Source organism: Amia ocellicauda, chromosome 3 (genome assembly GCF_036373705.1).
Source record: "Amia ocellicauda isolate fAmiCal2 chromosome 3, fAmiCal2.hap1, whole genome shotgun sequence".
NCBI lineage: Eukaryota > Metazoa > Chordata > Actinopteri > Amiiformes > Amiidae > Amia > Amia ocellicauda.
In genome coordinates, this window is record NC_089852.1 from 41,965,260 (window position 1) to 41,978,124 (window position 12,865).

The following is a 12,865-nucleotide window of genomic DNA, read 5'->3' on the forward strand; positions in this document are numbered from 1 at the left end:
TGTGTGTAGTGTGTTAGTGAGGGCTGTGTGTGTGTGTGTGTGCAGTGTGTTAGTGAGGCCTGTGTGTGTGTGTGTGTGTGTGTGTGTGTGTGTGTGTGTAGTGTGTTAGTGAGGGCTGTGTGTGTGTAGTGTGTTAGTGAGGGCTGTGTGTGTGTGTGTGTGTAGTGTGTTAGTGAGGGCTGTGTGTGTGTGTGTAGTGTGTTAGTGAGGGCTGTGTGTGTAGTGTGTTAGTGAGGGCTGTGTGTGTGTGTAGTGTGTTAGTGAGGGCTGTGTGTAGTGTGTTAGTGAGGGCTGTGTGTGTGTGTAGTGTGTTAGTGATGGCTGTGTGTGTAGTGTGTTAGTGAGGGCTGTGTGTGTGTGTGTGTGTGCAGTGTGTTAGTGAGGGCTGTGTGTGTGTAGTGTGTTAGTGAGGGCTGTGTGTGTAGTGTGTTAGTGAGGGCTGTGTGTGTGTGTGTGTGTGTGTGTGTAGTGTGTTAGTGAGGGCTGTGTGTGTAGTGTGTTAGTGAGGGCTGTGTGTGTGTGTGTAGTGTGTTAGTGAGGGCTGTGTGTGTGTGTGTAGTGTGTTAGTGAGGGCTGTGTGTGTGTGTGTGCAGTGTGTTAGTGAGGGCTGTGTGTGTGTGTGTGTGTGTGTAGTGTGTTAGTGAGGGCTGTGTTTGTGTGTAGTGTGTTAGTGAGGGCTGTGTATGTAGTGTGTTAGTGAGGGCTATGTGTGTAGTGTGTTAGTGAGGGCTGTGTGTGTGTGTAGTGTGTTAGTGATGGCTGTGTGTGTAGTGTGTTAGTGAGGGCTGTGTGTGTGTGTGTGTGTGTGTGTGTGTGCAGTGTGTTAGTGAGGGCTGTGTGTGTGTAGTGTGTTAGTGAGGGCTGTGTGTGTAGTGTGTTAGTGAGGGCTGTGTGTGTGTGTGTGTGTGTGCAGTGTGTTAGTGAGGGCTGTGTGTGTGTAGTGTGTTAGTGAGGGCTGTGTGTGTAGTGTGTTAGTGAGGGCTGTGTGTGTGTGTGTGTGTGTGTGTGTAGTGTGTTAGTGAGGGCTGTGTGTGTAGTGTGTTAGTGAGGGCTGTGTGTGTGTGTGTGTGTGTGTGTGTGTGTGTGTAGTGTGTTAGTGAGGGCTGTGTGTGTGTAGTGTGTTAGTGAGGGCTGTGTGTGTGTGTGTGCAGTGTGTTAGTGAGGGCTGTGTGTGTGTGTGTAGTGTGTTAGTGAGGGCTGTGTTTGTGTGTAGTGTGTTAGTGAGGGCTGTGTATGTAGTGTGTTAGTGAGGGCTATGTGTGTAGTGTGTTAGTGAGGGCTGTGTGTGTGTGTAGTGTGTTAGTGATGGCTGTGTGTGTAGTGTGTTAGTGAGGGCTGTGTGTGTGTGTGTGTGTGCAGTGTGTTAGTGAGGGCTGTGTGTGTGTAGTGTGTTAGTGAGGGCTGTGTGTGTAGTGTGTTAGTGAGGGCTGTGTGTGTGTGTGTGTGTGTGTGTGTGTGTGTAGTGTGTTAGTGAGGGCTGTGTGTGTGTAGTGTGTTAGTGAGGGCTGTGTGTGTGTGTGTAGTGTGTTAGTGAGGGCTGTGTGTGTGTGTGTGCAGTGTGTTAGTGAGGGCTGTGTGTGTAGTGTGTTAGTGAGGGCTGTGTGTGTGTAGTGTGTTAGTGAGGGCTGTGTGTGTGTGTAGTGTGTTAGTGAGGGCTGTGTGTGTAGTGTGTTAGTGAGGGCTGTGTGTGTAGTGTGTTAGTGAGGCCTGTGTGTGTGTGTAGTGTGTTAGTGAGGCCTGTGTGTGTGTGTGTGTAGTGTGTTAGTGAGGCCTGTGTGTGTGTGTGTAGTGTGTTAGTGAGGCCTGTGTGTGTGTGTGTGTAGTGTGTTAGTGAGGGCTGTGTGTGTAGTGTGTTAGTGAGGCCTGTGTGTGTGTGTGTGTGTGTGTGTAGTGTGTTAGTGAGGGCTGTGTGTGTGTAGTGTGTTAGTGAGGGCTGTGTGTGTGTGTGTGTGTAGTGTGTTAGTGAGGGCTGTGTGTGTGTGTGTAGTGTGTTAGTGAGGGCTGTGTGTGTAGTGTGTTAGTGAGGGCTGTGTGTGTGTGTAGTGTGTTAGTGAGGGCTGTGTGTAGTGTGTTAGTGAGGGCTGTGTGTGTGTGTAGTGTGTTAGTGATGGCTGTGTGTGTAGTGTGTTAGTGAGGGCTGTGTGTGTGTGTGTGTGCAGTGTGTTAGTGAGGGCTGTGTGTGTGTAGTGTGTTAGTGAGGGCTGTGTGTGTAGTGTGTTAGTGAGGGCTGTGTGTGTGTGTGTGTGTGTGTGTGTAGTGTGTTAGTGAGGGCTGTGTGTGTGTGTGTAGTGTGTTAGTGAGGGCTGTGTGTGTGTGTAGTGTGTTAGTGAGGGCTGTGTGTGTGTGTGTGCAGTGTGTTAGTGAGGGCTGTGTGTGTGTGTGTGTGTAGTGTGTTAGTGAGGGCTGTGTTTGTGTGTAGTGTGTTAGTGAGGGCTGTGTATGTAGTGTGTTAGTGAGGGCTATGTGTGTAGTGTGTTAGTGAGGGCTGTGTGTGTGTGTAGTGTGTTAGTGATGGCTGTGTGTGTAGTGTGTTAGTGATGGCTGTGTGTGTAGTGTGTTAGTGAGGGCTGTGTGTGTGTGTGTGTGTGTGTGTGTGTAGTGTGTTAGTGAGGGCTGTGTGTGTGTGTGTAGTGTGTTAGTGAGGGCTGTGTGTGTGTGTGTAGTGTGTTAGTGAGGGCTGTGTGTGTGTGTGTGCAGTGTGTTAGTGAGGGCTGTGTGTGTGTGTGTGTGTAGTGTGTTAGTGAGGGCTGTGTTTGTGTGTAGTGTGTTAGTGAGGGCTGTGTATGTAGTGTGTTAGTGAGGGCTATGTGTGTAGTGTGTTAGTGAGGGCTGTGTGTGTGTGTAGTGTGTTAGTGATGGCTGTGTGTGTAGTGTGTTAGTGATGGCTGTGTGTGTAGTGTGTTAGTGAGGGCTGTGTGTGTGTGTGTGTGCAGTGTGTTAGTGAGGGCTGTGTGTGTGTAGTGTGTTAGTGAGGGCTGTGTGTGTAGTGTGTTAGTGAGGGCTGTGTGTGTGTGTGTGTGTGTGTGTGTGTGTAGTGTGTTAGTGAGGGCTGTGTGTGTGTAGTGTGTTAGTGAGGGCTGTGTGTGTGTGTGTAGTGTGTTAGTGAGGGCTGTGTGTGTGTGTGTGCAGTGTGTTAGTGAGGGCTGTGTGTGTGTGTGTGTGTAGTGTGTTAGTGAGGGCTGTGTTTGTGTGTAGTGTGTTAGTGAGGGCTGTGTATGTAGTGTGTTAGTGAGGGCTATGTGTGTAGTGTGTTAGTGAGGGCTGTGTGTGTGTGTAGTGTGTTAGTGATGGCTGTGTGTGTAGTGTGTTAGTGAGGGCTGTGTGTGTGTGTGTGTGTGCAGTGTGTTAGTGAGGGCTGTGTGTGTGTAGTGTGTTAGTGAGGGCTGTGTGTGTAGTGTGTTAGTGAGGGCTGTGTGTGTGTGTGTGTGTAGTGTGTTAGTGAGGGCTGTGTGTATGTGTAGTGTGTTAGTGATGGCTGTGTGTGTAGTGTGTTAGTGAGGGCTGTGTGTGTGTGTGTGTGTGCAGTGTGTTAGTGAGGGCTGTGTGTGTAGTGTGTTAGTGAGGGCTGTGTGTGTGTGTGTGTGTGTGTAGTGTGTTAGTGAGGGCTGTGTGTGTGTAGTGTGTTAGTGAGGGCTGTGTGTGTGTGTGTAGTGTGTTAGTGAGGGCTGTGTGTGTGTGTGTGTGTAGTGTGTTAGTGAGGGCTGTGTTTGTGTGTAGTGTGTTAGTGAGGGCTGTGTATGTAGTGTGTTAGTGAGGGCTATGTGTGTAGTGTGTTAGTGAGGGCTGTGTGTGTGTGTAGTGTGTTAGTGATGGCTGTGTGTGTAGTGTGTTAGTGAGGGCTGTGTGTGTGTGCAGTGTGTTAGTGAGGGCTGTGTGTGTGTAGTGTGTTAGTGAGGGCTGTGTGTGTAGTGTGTTAGTGAGGGCTGTGTGTGTGTGTGTGTGTGTGTGTAGTGTGTTAGTGAGGGCTGTGTGTGTGTAGTGTGTTAGTGAGGGCTGTGTGTGTGTAGTGTGTTAGTGAGGGCTGTGTGTGTGTGTGTAGTGTGTTAGTGAGGGCTGTGTGTGTGTGTGTGCAGTGTGTTAGTGAGGGCTGTGTGTGTAGTGTGTTAGTGAGGGCTGTGTGTGTGTAGTGTGTTAGTGAGGGCTGTGTGTGTGTGTAATGTGTTAGTGAGGGCTGTGTGTGTGTGTAGTGTGTTAGTGTGGGCTGTGTGTGTGTGTAGTGTGTTAGTGTGGGCTGTGTGTGTGTGTAGTGTGTTAGTGAGGCCTGTGTGTGTAGTGTGTTAGTGAGGCCTGTGTGTGTGTGTAGTGTGTTAGTGAGGGCTGTGTGTGTGTGTGTAGTGTGTTAGTGAGGGCTGTGTGTGTGTGTAGTGTGTTAGTGAGGGCTGTGTGTGTGTAGTGTGTTAGTGAGGGCTGTGTGTGTGTGTGTAGTGTGTTAGTGAGAGCTGTGGGTGTGTAGTGTGTTAGTGAGGGCTGTGTGTGTGTGTGTAGTGTGTTAGTGAGGGCTGTGTGTGTGTGGTGTGTTAGTGAGGGCTGTGTGTGTGTGTGTGTGTGTAGTGTGTTAGTGAGGGCTGTGTGTGTGTGTGTGTAGTGTGTTAGTGAGGGGTGTGTGTGTGTGTGTGTTAGTGAGGGCTGTGTGTGTGTAGTGTGTTAGTGAGGGCTGTGTGTGTGTGTAGTGTGTTAGTGAGGGCTGTGTGTGTGTGTAGTGTGTTAGTAAGGGCTGTGTGTGTAGTGTGTTAGTGAGGCCTGTGTGTGTGTTTGTTTGTGTGTAGTGTGTTTTAAGTGAGGGCTGTGTGTGTGTAGTGTGTTAGTGAGAGCTGTGTGTGTGTGTGTGTGTAGTGTGTTAGTGAGGGCTGTGTGTGTGTGTGTGTGTAGTGTGTTAGTGAGGGCTGTGTGTGTGTGTGTAGTGTGTTAGTGAGGGCTGTGTGTGTAGTGTGTTAGTGAGGGCTGTGTGTGTGTAGTGTGTTAGTGATGGCTGTGTGTGTAGTGTGTTAGTGAGGGCTGTGTGTGTGTGTGTGTGTGTGTGTGTGTGCAGTGTGTTAGTGAGGGCTGTGTGTGTGTAGTGTGTTAGTGAGGGCTGTGTGTGTAGTGTGTTAGTGAGGGCTGTGTGTGTGTGTGTGTGTGTGTGTGTGTGCAGTGTGTTAGTGAGGGCTGTGTGTGTGTAGTATGTTAGTGAGGGCTGTGTGTGTGTGTGTAGTGTGTTAGTGAGGGCTGTGTGTGTGTAGTGTGTTAGTGAGGGTTGTGTGTGTGTGTGTGTGTGTTAGTGAGGGCTGTGTGTGTGTAGTGTGTTAGTGAGGGCTGTGTGTGTAATGTGTTAGTGAGGGCTGTGTGTGTGTGTAGTGTGTTAGTGAGGGCTGTGTGTGTGTGTAGTGTGTTAGTGAAGGCTGTGTGTGTGTGTAGTGTGTTAGTGAGGCCTGTGTGTGTGTGTAGTGTGTTAGTGAGGCCTGTGTGTGTGTGTAGTGTGTTAGTGAGGGCTGTGTGTGTGTGTGTAGTGTGTTAGTGAGGGCTGTGTGTGTGTGTAGTGTGTTAGTGAGGGCTGTGTGTGTGTAGTGTGTTAGTGAGGGCTGTGTGTGTGTGTATTGTGTTAGTGAGGGCTGTGTGTGTGTAGTGTGTTAGTGAGGGCTGTGTGTGTGTGTGTAGTGTGTTAGTGAGGGCTGTGTGTGTGTGTGTGCAGTGTGTTAGTGAGGGCTGTGTGTGTAGTGTGTTAGTGAGGGCTGTGTGTGTGTAGTGTGTTAGTGAGGGCTGTGTGTGTGTGTAATGTGTTAGTGAGGGCTGTGTGTGTGTGTAGTGTGTTAGTGTGGGCTGTGTGTGTGTGTAGTGTGTTAGTGTGGGCTGTGTGTGTGTGTAGTGTGTTAGTGAGGCCTGTGTGTGTAGTGTGTTAGTGAGGCCTGTGTGTGTGTGTAGTGTGTTAGTGAGGGCTGTGTGTGTGTGTGTAGTGTGTTAGTGAGGGCTGTGTGTGTGTGTAGTGTGTTAGTGAGGGCTGTGTGTGTGTAGTGTGTTAGTGAGGGCTGTGTGTGTGTGTGTAGTGTGTTAGTGAGAGCTGTGGGTGTGTAGTGTGTTAGTGAGGGCTGTGTGTGTGTGTGTAGTGTGTTAGTGAGGGCTGTGTGTGTGTGGTGTGTTAGTGAGGGCTGTGTGTGTGTGTGTGTGTGTAGTGTGTTAGTGAGGGCTGTGTGTGTGTGTGTGTAGTGTGTTAGTGAGGGGTGTGTGTGTGTGTGTGTTAGTGAGGGCTGTGTGTGTGTAGTGTGTTAGTGAGGGCTGTGTGTGTGTGTAGTGTGTTAGTGAGGGCTGTGTGTGTGTGTAGTGTGTTAGTAAGGGCTGTGTGTGTAGTGTGTTAGTGAGGCCTGTGTGTGTGTTTGTTTGTGTGTAGTGTGTTTTAAGTGAGGGCTGTGTGTGTGTAGTGTGTTAGTGAGAGCTGTGTGTGTGTGTGTGTGTAGTGTGTTAGTGAGGGCTGTGTGTGTGTGTGTGTGTAGTGTGTTAGTGAGGGCTGTGTGTGTGTGTGTAGTGTGTTAGTGAGGGCTGTGTGTGTAGTGTGTTAGTGAGGGCTGTGTGTGTGTAGTGTGTTAGTGATGGCTGTGTGTGTAGTGTGTTAGTGAGGGCTGTGTGTGTGTGTGTGTGTGTGTGTGTGTGCAGTGTGTTAGTGAGGGCTGTGTGTGTGTAGTGTGTTAGTGAGGGCTGTGTGTGTAGTGTGTTAGTGAGGGCTGTGTGTGTGTGTGTGTGTGTGTGTGTGTGCAGTGTGTTAGTGAGGGCTGTGTGTGTGTAGTATGTTAGTGAGGGCTGTGTGTGTGTGTGTAGTGTGTTAGTGAGGGCTGTGTGTGTGTAGTGTGTTAGTGAGGGTTGTGTGTGTGTGTGTGTGTGTTAGTGAGGGCTGTGTGTGTGTAGTGTGTTAGTGAGGGCTGTGTGTGTAATGTGTTAGTGAGGGCTGTGTGTGTGTGTAGTGTGTTAGTGAGGGCTGTGTGTGTGTGTAGTGTGTTAGTGAAGGCTGTGTGTGTGTGTAGTGTGTTAGTGAGGCCTGTGTGTGTGTGTAGTGTGTTAGTGAGGCCTGTGTGTGTGTGTAGTGTGTTAGTGAGGGCTGTGTGTGTGTGTGTAGTGTGTTAGTGAGGGCTGTGTGTGTGTGTAGTGTGTTAGTGAGGGCTGTGTGTGTGTAGTGTGTTAGTGAGGGCTGTGTGTGTGTGTATTGTGTTAGTGAGGGCTGTGTGTGTGTGTAGTGTGTTAGTGAGGGCTGTGTGTGTAGTGTGTTAGTCAGGGCTGTGTGTGTGTAGTTTGTTAGTGAGGGCTGTGTGTGTGGTGTGTTAGTGAGGGCTGTGTGTGTGTGTGTAATGTGTTAGTGAGGGCTGTGTGTGTGTGTAGTGTGTTAGTGAGGGCTGTGTGTGTGTGTAGTGTGTTAGTGAAGGCTGTGTGTGTGTGTAGTGTGTTAGTGAGGCCTGTGTGTGTGTGTGTGTAGTGTGTTAGTGAGGGCTGTGTGTGTGTAGTGTGTTAGTGAGGGCTGTGTGTGTGTGTGTAGTGTGTTAGTGAGGGCTGTGTGTGTGTAGTGTGTTAGTGAGGGCTGTGTGTGTGTGTAGTGTGTTAGTGTGAGCTGTGTGTGTAGTGTTAGTGAGGGCTGTGTGTGTGTGTAGTGTGTTAGTGAGGGCTGTGTGTGTGTGTGTAGTGTGTTAGTGAGAGCTGTGGGTGTGTGGTGTGTTTGTGAGGGCTGTGTGTGTAGTGTGTTAGTGAGGGCTGTGTGTGTGTGTGTGTAGTGTGTTAGTGAGGGCTGTGTGTGTGTGGTGTGTTAGTGAGGGCTGTGTGTGTGTGTAGTGTGTTAGTGAGGGCTGTGTGTGTAGTGTGTTAGTGAGGGCTGTGTGTGTGTTTGTGTGTAGTGTGTTAGTGAGGGCTGTGTGTGTGTTTGTGTGTAGTGTGTTAGTGAGGGCTGTGTGTGTGTGTGTGTGTGTGTAGTGTGTTAGTGAGGGCTGTGTGTGTGTGTGTAGTGTGTTAGTGAGGGCTGTGTGTGTAGTGTGTTAGTGAGGCCTGTGTGTGTAGTGTGTTAGTGAGGGCTGTGTGTGTAGTGTGTTAGTGAGGCCTGTGTGTGTGTGTGTGTAGTGTGTTAGTGAGGGCTGTGTGCGTAGTGTGTTAGTGAGGGCTGTGTGTGTGTGTGTGTGTGTGTAGTGTGTTAGTGAGGGCTGTGTGTGTGTGTAGTGTGTTAGTGAAGGCTGTGTGTGTGTGTAGTGTGTTAGTGAGGCCTGTATGTGTGTGTGTGTGTAGTGTGTTAGTGAGGGCTGTGTGTGTGTAGTGTGTTAGTGAGGGCTGTGTGTGTGTGTGTAGTGTGTTAGTGAGGGCTGTGTGTGTGTAGTGTGTTAGTGAGGGCTGTGTGTGTGTAGTGTGTTAGTGAGGGCTGTGTGTGTGTGTAGTGTGTTAGTGTGAGCTGTGTGTGTAGTGTTAGTGAGGGCTGTGTGTGTGTGTAGTGTGTTAGTGAGGGCTGTGTGTGTGTGTAGTGTGTTAGTGAGAGCTGTGGGTGTGTGGTGTGTTTGTGAGGGCTGTGTGTGTAGTGTGTTAGTGAGGGCTGTGTGTGTGTGTGTGTAGTGTGTTAGTGAGGGCTGTGTGTGTGTGGTGTGTTAGTGAGGGCTGTGTGTGTGTGTGTGTGTGTAGTGTGTTAGTGAGGGCTGTGTGTGTAGTGTGTTAGTGAGGGCTGTGTGTGTGTTTGTGTGTAGTGTGTTAGTGAGGGCTGTGTGTGTGTGTGTGTGTGTGTAGTGTGTTAGTGAGGGCTGTGTGTGTGTGTGTGTGTATGTAGTGTGTTAGTGAGGCCTGTGTGTGTGTGTAATGTGTTAGTGAGGGCTGTGTGTGTAGTGTGTTAGTGAGGCCTGTGTGTGTGTGTGTAGTGTGTTAGTGAGGGCTGTGTGTGTAGTGTGTTAGTGAGGCCTGTGTGTGTGTGTGTGTAGTGTGTTAGTGAGGGCTGTGTGCGTAGTGTGTTAGTGAGGGCTGTGTGTGTGTGTGTGTGTAGTGTGTTAGTGAGGGCTGTGTGTGTGTGTAGTGTGTTAGTGAGGGCTGTGTGTGTGTGCAGTGTGTTAGTGAGGCCTGTGTGTGTGTGTGTAGTGTGTTAGTGAGGGCTGTGTGTGTGTGTAGTGTGTTAGTGAGGGCTGTGTGTGTGTGTAGCGTGTTAGTGAGGGCTGTGTGTGTGTGTGTAGTGTGTTAGTGAGGGCTGTGTGTGTAGTGTGTTAGTAAGGCCTGTGTGTGTGTGTGTGTAGTGTGTTAGTGAGGGCTGTGTGTGTAGTGTGTTAGTGAGGCCTGTGTGTGTGTGTGTGTGTAGTGTGTTAGTGAGGGCTGTGTGTGTGTGTAGTGTGTTAGTGAGGCCTGTGTGTGTGTGTAGTGTGTTAGTGAGGGCTGTGTGTGTGTAGTGTGTTAGTGAGGGCTGTGTGTGTGTAGTGTGTTAGTGAGGGCTGTGTGTGTGTGTAGTGTGTTAGTGAGGGCTGTGTGTGTGTGTGTAGTGTGTTAGTGAGGGCTGTGTGTGTGTAGTGTGTTAGTGAGGGCTGTGTGTGTGTGTGTAGTGTGTTAGTGAGGGCTGTGTGTGTGTGTGTGTAGTGTGTTAGTGTGAGCTGTGTGTGTTGTGTTAGTGAGGGCTGTGTGTGTGTGTAGTGTGTTAGTGAGGGCTGTGTTTGTGTGTAGTGTGTTAGTGAGGGCCATGTGTGTGTGTAGTATGTTAGTGAGGGCTGTGTGTGTGTGTAGTGTGTTAGTGAGAGCTGTGGGTGTGTGGTGTGTTTGTGAGGGCTGTGTGTGTAGTGTGTTAGTGAGGGCTGTGTGTGTGTGTGTGTAGTGTGTTAGTGAGGGCTGTGTGTGTGTAGTGTGTTAGTGAGGGCTGTGTGTGTGTGTAGTGTGTTAGTGAGGGCTGTGTGTGTGTGTGTGTGTGTGTGTGTGTAGTGTGTTAGTGAGGGCTGTGTGTGTGTAGTGTGTTAGTGAGGGCTGTGTGTGTAGTGTGTTAGTGAGGGCTGTGTGTGTGTGTGTGTGTGTGTGTGTAGTGTGTTAGTGAGGGCTGTGTGTGTAGTGTGTTAGTGAGGGCTGTGTGTGTGTGTGTAGTGTGTTAGTGAGGGCTGTGTGTGTGTGTGTAGTGTGTTAGTGAGGGCTGTGTGTGTGTGTGTGCAGTGTGTTAGTGAGGGCTGTGTGTGTGTGTGTGTGTGTGTAGTGTGTTAGTGAGGGCTGTGTTTGTGTGTAGTGTGTTAGTGAGGGCTGTGTATGTAGTGTGTTAGTGAGGGCTATGTGTGTAGTGTGTTAGTGAGGGCTGTGTGTGTGTGTAGTGTGTTAGTGATGGCTGTGTGTGTAGTGTGTTAGTGAGGGCTGTGTGTGTGTGTGTGTGTGTGCAGTGTGTTAGTGAGGGCTGTGTGTGTGTAGTGTGTTAGTGAGGGCTGTGTGTGTAGTGTGTTAGTGAGGGCTGTGTGTGTGTGTGTGTGTGTGCAGTGTGTTAGTGAGGGCTGTGTGTGTGTAGTGTGTTAGTGAGGGCTGTGTGTGTAGTGTGTTAGTGAGGGCTGTGTGTGTGTGTGTGTGTGTGTGTGTAGTGTGTTAGTGAGGGCTGTGTGTGTAGTGTGTTAGTGAGGGCTGTGTGTGTGTGTGTGTGTGTGTGTGTGTGTAGTGTGTTAGTGAGGGCTGTGTGTGTGTAGTGTGTTAGTGAGGGCTGTGTGTGTTTGTGTGCAGTGTGTTAGTGAGGGCTGTGTGTGTGTGTGTAGTGTGTTAGTGAGGGCTGTGTTTGTGTGTAGTGTGTTAGTGAGGGCTGTGTATGTAGTGTGTTAGTGAGGGCTATGTGTGTAGTGTGTTAGTGAGGGCTGTGTGTGTGTGTAGTGTGTTAGTGATGGCTGTGTGTGTAGTGTGTTAGTGAGGGCTGTGTGTGTGTGTGTGTGTGCAGTGTGTTAGTGAGGGCTGTGTGTGTGTAGTGTGTTAGTGAGGGCTGTGTGTGTAGTGTGTTAGTGAGGGCTGTGTGTGTGTGTGTGTGTGTGTGTGTGTGTGTGTGTGTGTGTAGTGTGTTAGTGAGGGCTGTGTGTGTGTAGTGTGTTAGTGAGGGCTGTGTGTGTGTGTGTAGTGTGTTAGTGAGGGCTGTGTGTGTGTGTGTGCAGTGTGTTAGTGAGGGCTGTGTGTGTAGTGTGTTAGTGAGGGCTGTGTGTGTGTAGTGTGTTAGTGAGGGCTGTGTGTGTGTGTAGTGTGTTAGTGAGGGCTGTGTGTGTAGTGTGTTAGTGAGGGCTGTGTGTGTAGTGTGTTAGTGAGGCCTGTGTGTGTGTGTAGTGTGTTAGTGAGGCCTGTGTGTGTGTGTGTGTGTAGTGTGTTAGTGAGGCCTGTGTGTGTGTGTGTAGTGTGTTAGTGAGGCCTGTGTGTGTGTGTGTGTAGTGTGTTAGTGAGGGCTGTGTGTGTAGTGTGTTAGTGAGGCCTGTGTGTGTGTGTGTGTGTGTGTGTGTAGTGTGTTAGTGAGGGCTGTGTGTGTGTAGTGTGTTAGTGAGGGCTGTGTGTGTGTGTGTGTGTAGTGTGTTAGTGAGGGCTGTGTGTGTGTGTGTAGTGTGTTAGTGAGGGCTGTGTGTGTAGTGTGTTAGTGAGGGCTGTGTGTGTATGTAGTGTGTTAGTGAGGGCTGTGTGTAGTGTGTTAGTGAGGGCTGTGTGTGTGTGTAGTGTGTTAGTGATGGCTGTGTGTGTAGTGTGTTAGGGAGGGCTGTGTGTGTGTGTGTGTGCAGTGTGTTAGTGAGGGCTGTGTGTGTGTAGTGTGTTAGTGAGGGCTGTGTGTGTGTAGTGTGTTAGTGAGGGCTGTGTGTGTAGTGTGTTAGTGAGGGCTGTGTGTGTGTGTGTGTGTGTGTGTGTGTAGTGTGTTAGTGAGGGCTGTGTGTGTGTGTGTAGTGTGTTAGTGAGGGCTGTGTGTGTGTGTGTAGTGTGTTAGTGAGGGCTGTGTGTGTGTGTGTGCAGTGTGTTAGTGAGGGCTGTGTGTGTGTGTGTGTGTAGTGTGTTAGTGAGGGCTGTGTTTGTGTGTAGTGTGTTAGTGAGGGCTGTGTATGTAGTGTGTTAGTGAGGGCTATGTGTGTAGTGTGTTAGTGAGGGCTGTGTGTGTGTGTAGTGTGTTAGTGATGGCTGTGTGTGTAGTGTGTTAGTGATGGCTGTGTGTGTAGTGTGTTAGTGAGGGCTGTGTGTGTGTGTGTGTGCAGTGTGTTAGTGAGGGCTGTGTGTGTGTAGTGTGTTAGTGAGGGCTGTGTGTGTAGTGTGTTAGTGAGGGCTGTGTGTGTGTGTGTGTGTGTGTGTGTGTGTAGTGTGTTAGTGAGGGCTGTGTGTGTGTGTGTGCAGTGTGTTAGTGAGGGCTGTGTGTGTGTGTGTGTGTAGTGTGTTAGTGAGGGCTGTGTTTGTGTGTAGTGTGTTAGTGAGGGCTGTGTATGTAGTGTGTTAGTGAGGGCTATGTGTGTAGTGTGTTAGTGAGGGCTGTGTGTGTGTGTAGTGTGTTAGTGATGGCTGTGTGTGTAGTGTGTTAGTGAGGGCTGTGTGTGTGTGTGTGTGTGCAGTGTGTTAGTGAGGGCTGTGTGTGTGTAGTGTGTTAGTGAGGGCTGTGTGTGTAGTGTGTTAGTGAGGGCTGTGTGTGTGTGTGTGTGTAGTGTGTTAGTGAGGGCTGTGTGTATGTGTAGTGTGTTAGTGATGGCTGTGTGTGTAGTGTGTTAGTGAGGGCTGTGTGTGTGTGTGTGTGTGCAGTGTGTTAGTGAGGGCTGTGTGTGTAGTGTGTTAGTGAGGGCTGTGTGTGTGTGTGTGTGTGTGTAGTGTGTTAGTGAGGGCTGTGTGTGTGTAGTGTGTTAGTGAGGGCTGTGTGTGTGTGTGTAGTGTGTTAGTGAGGGCTGTGTGTGTGTGTGTGTGTAGTGTGTTAGTGAGGGCTGTGTTTGTGTGTAGTGTGTTAGTG

The 12,865-nt window shown here is 49.6% G+C and overlaps 1 protein-coding gene across 1 annotated transcript in view; it reads left to right on the forward strand.

Annotated features, from left to right (window-relative positions):
- LOC136746790 (protein BTG3) overlaps positions 1-12,865 on the forward strand; it is a 35,797-nt gene that overhangs the window by 670 nt on the left and 22,262 nt on the right. The window lies entirely within an intron of this gene.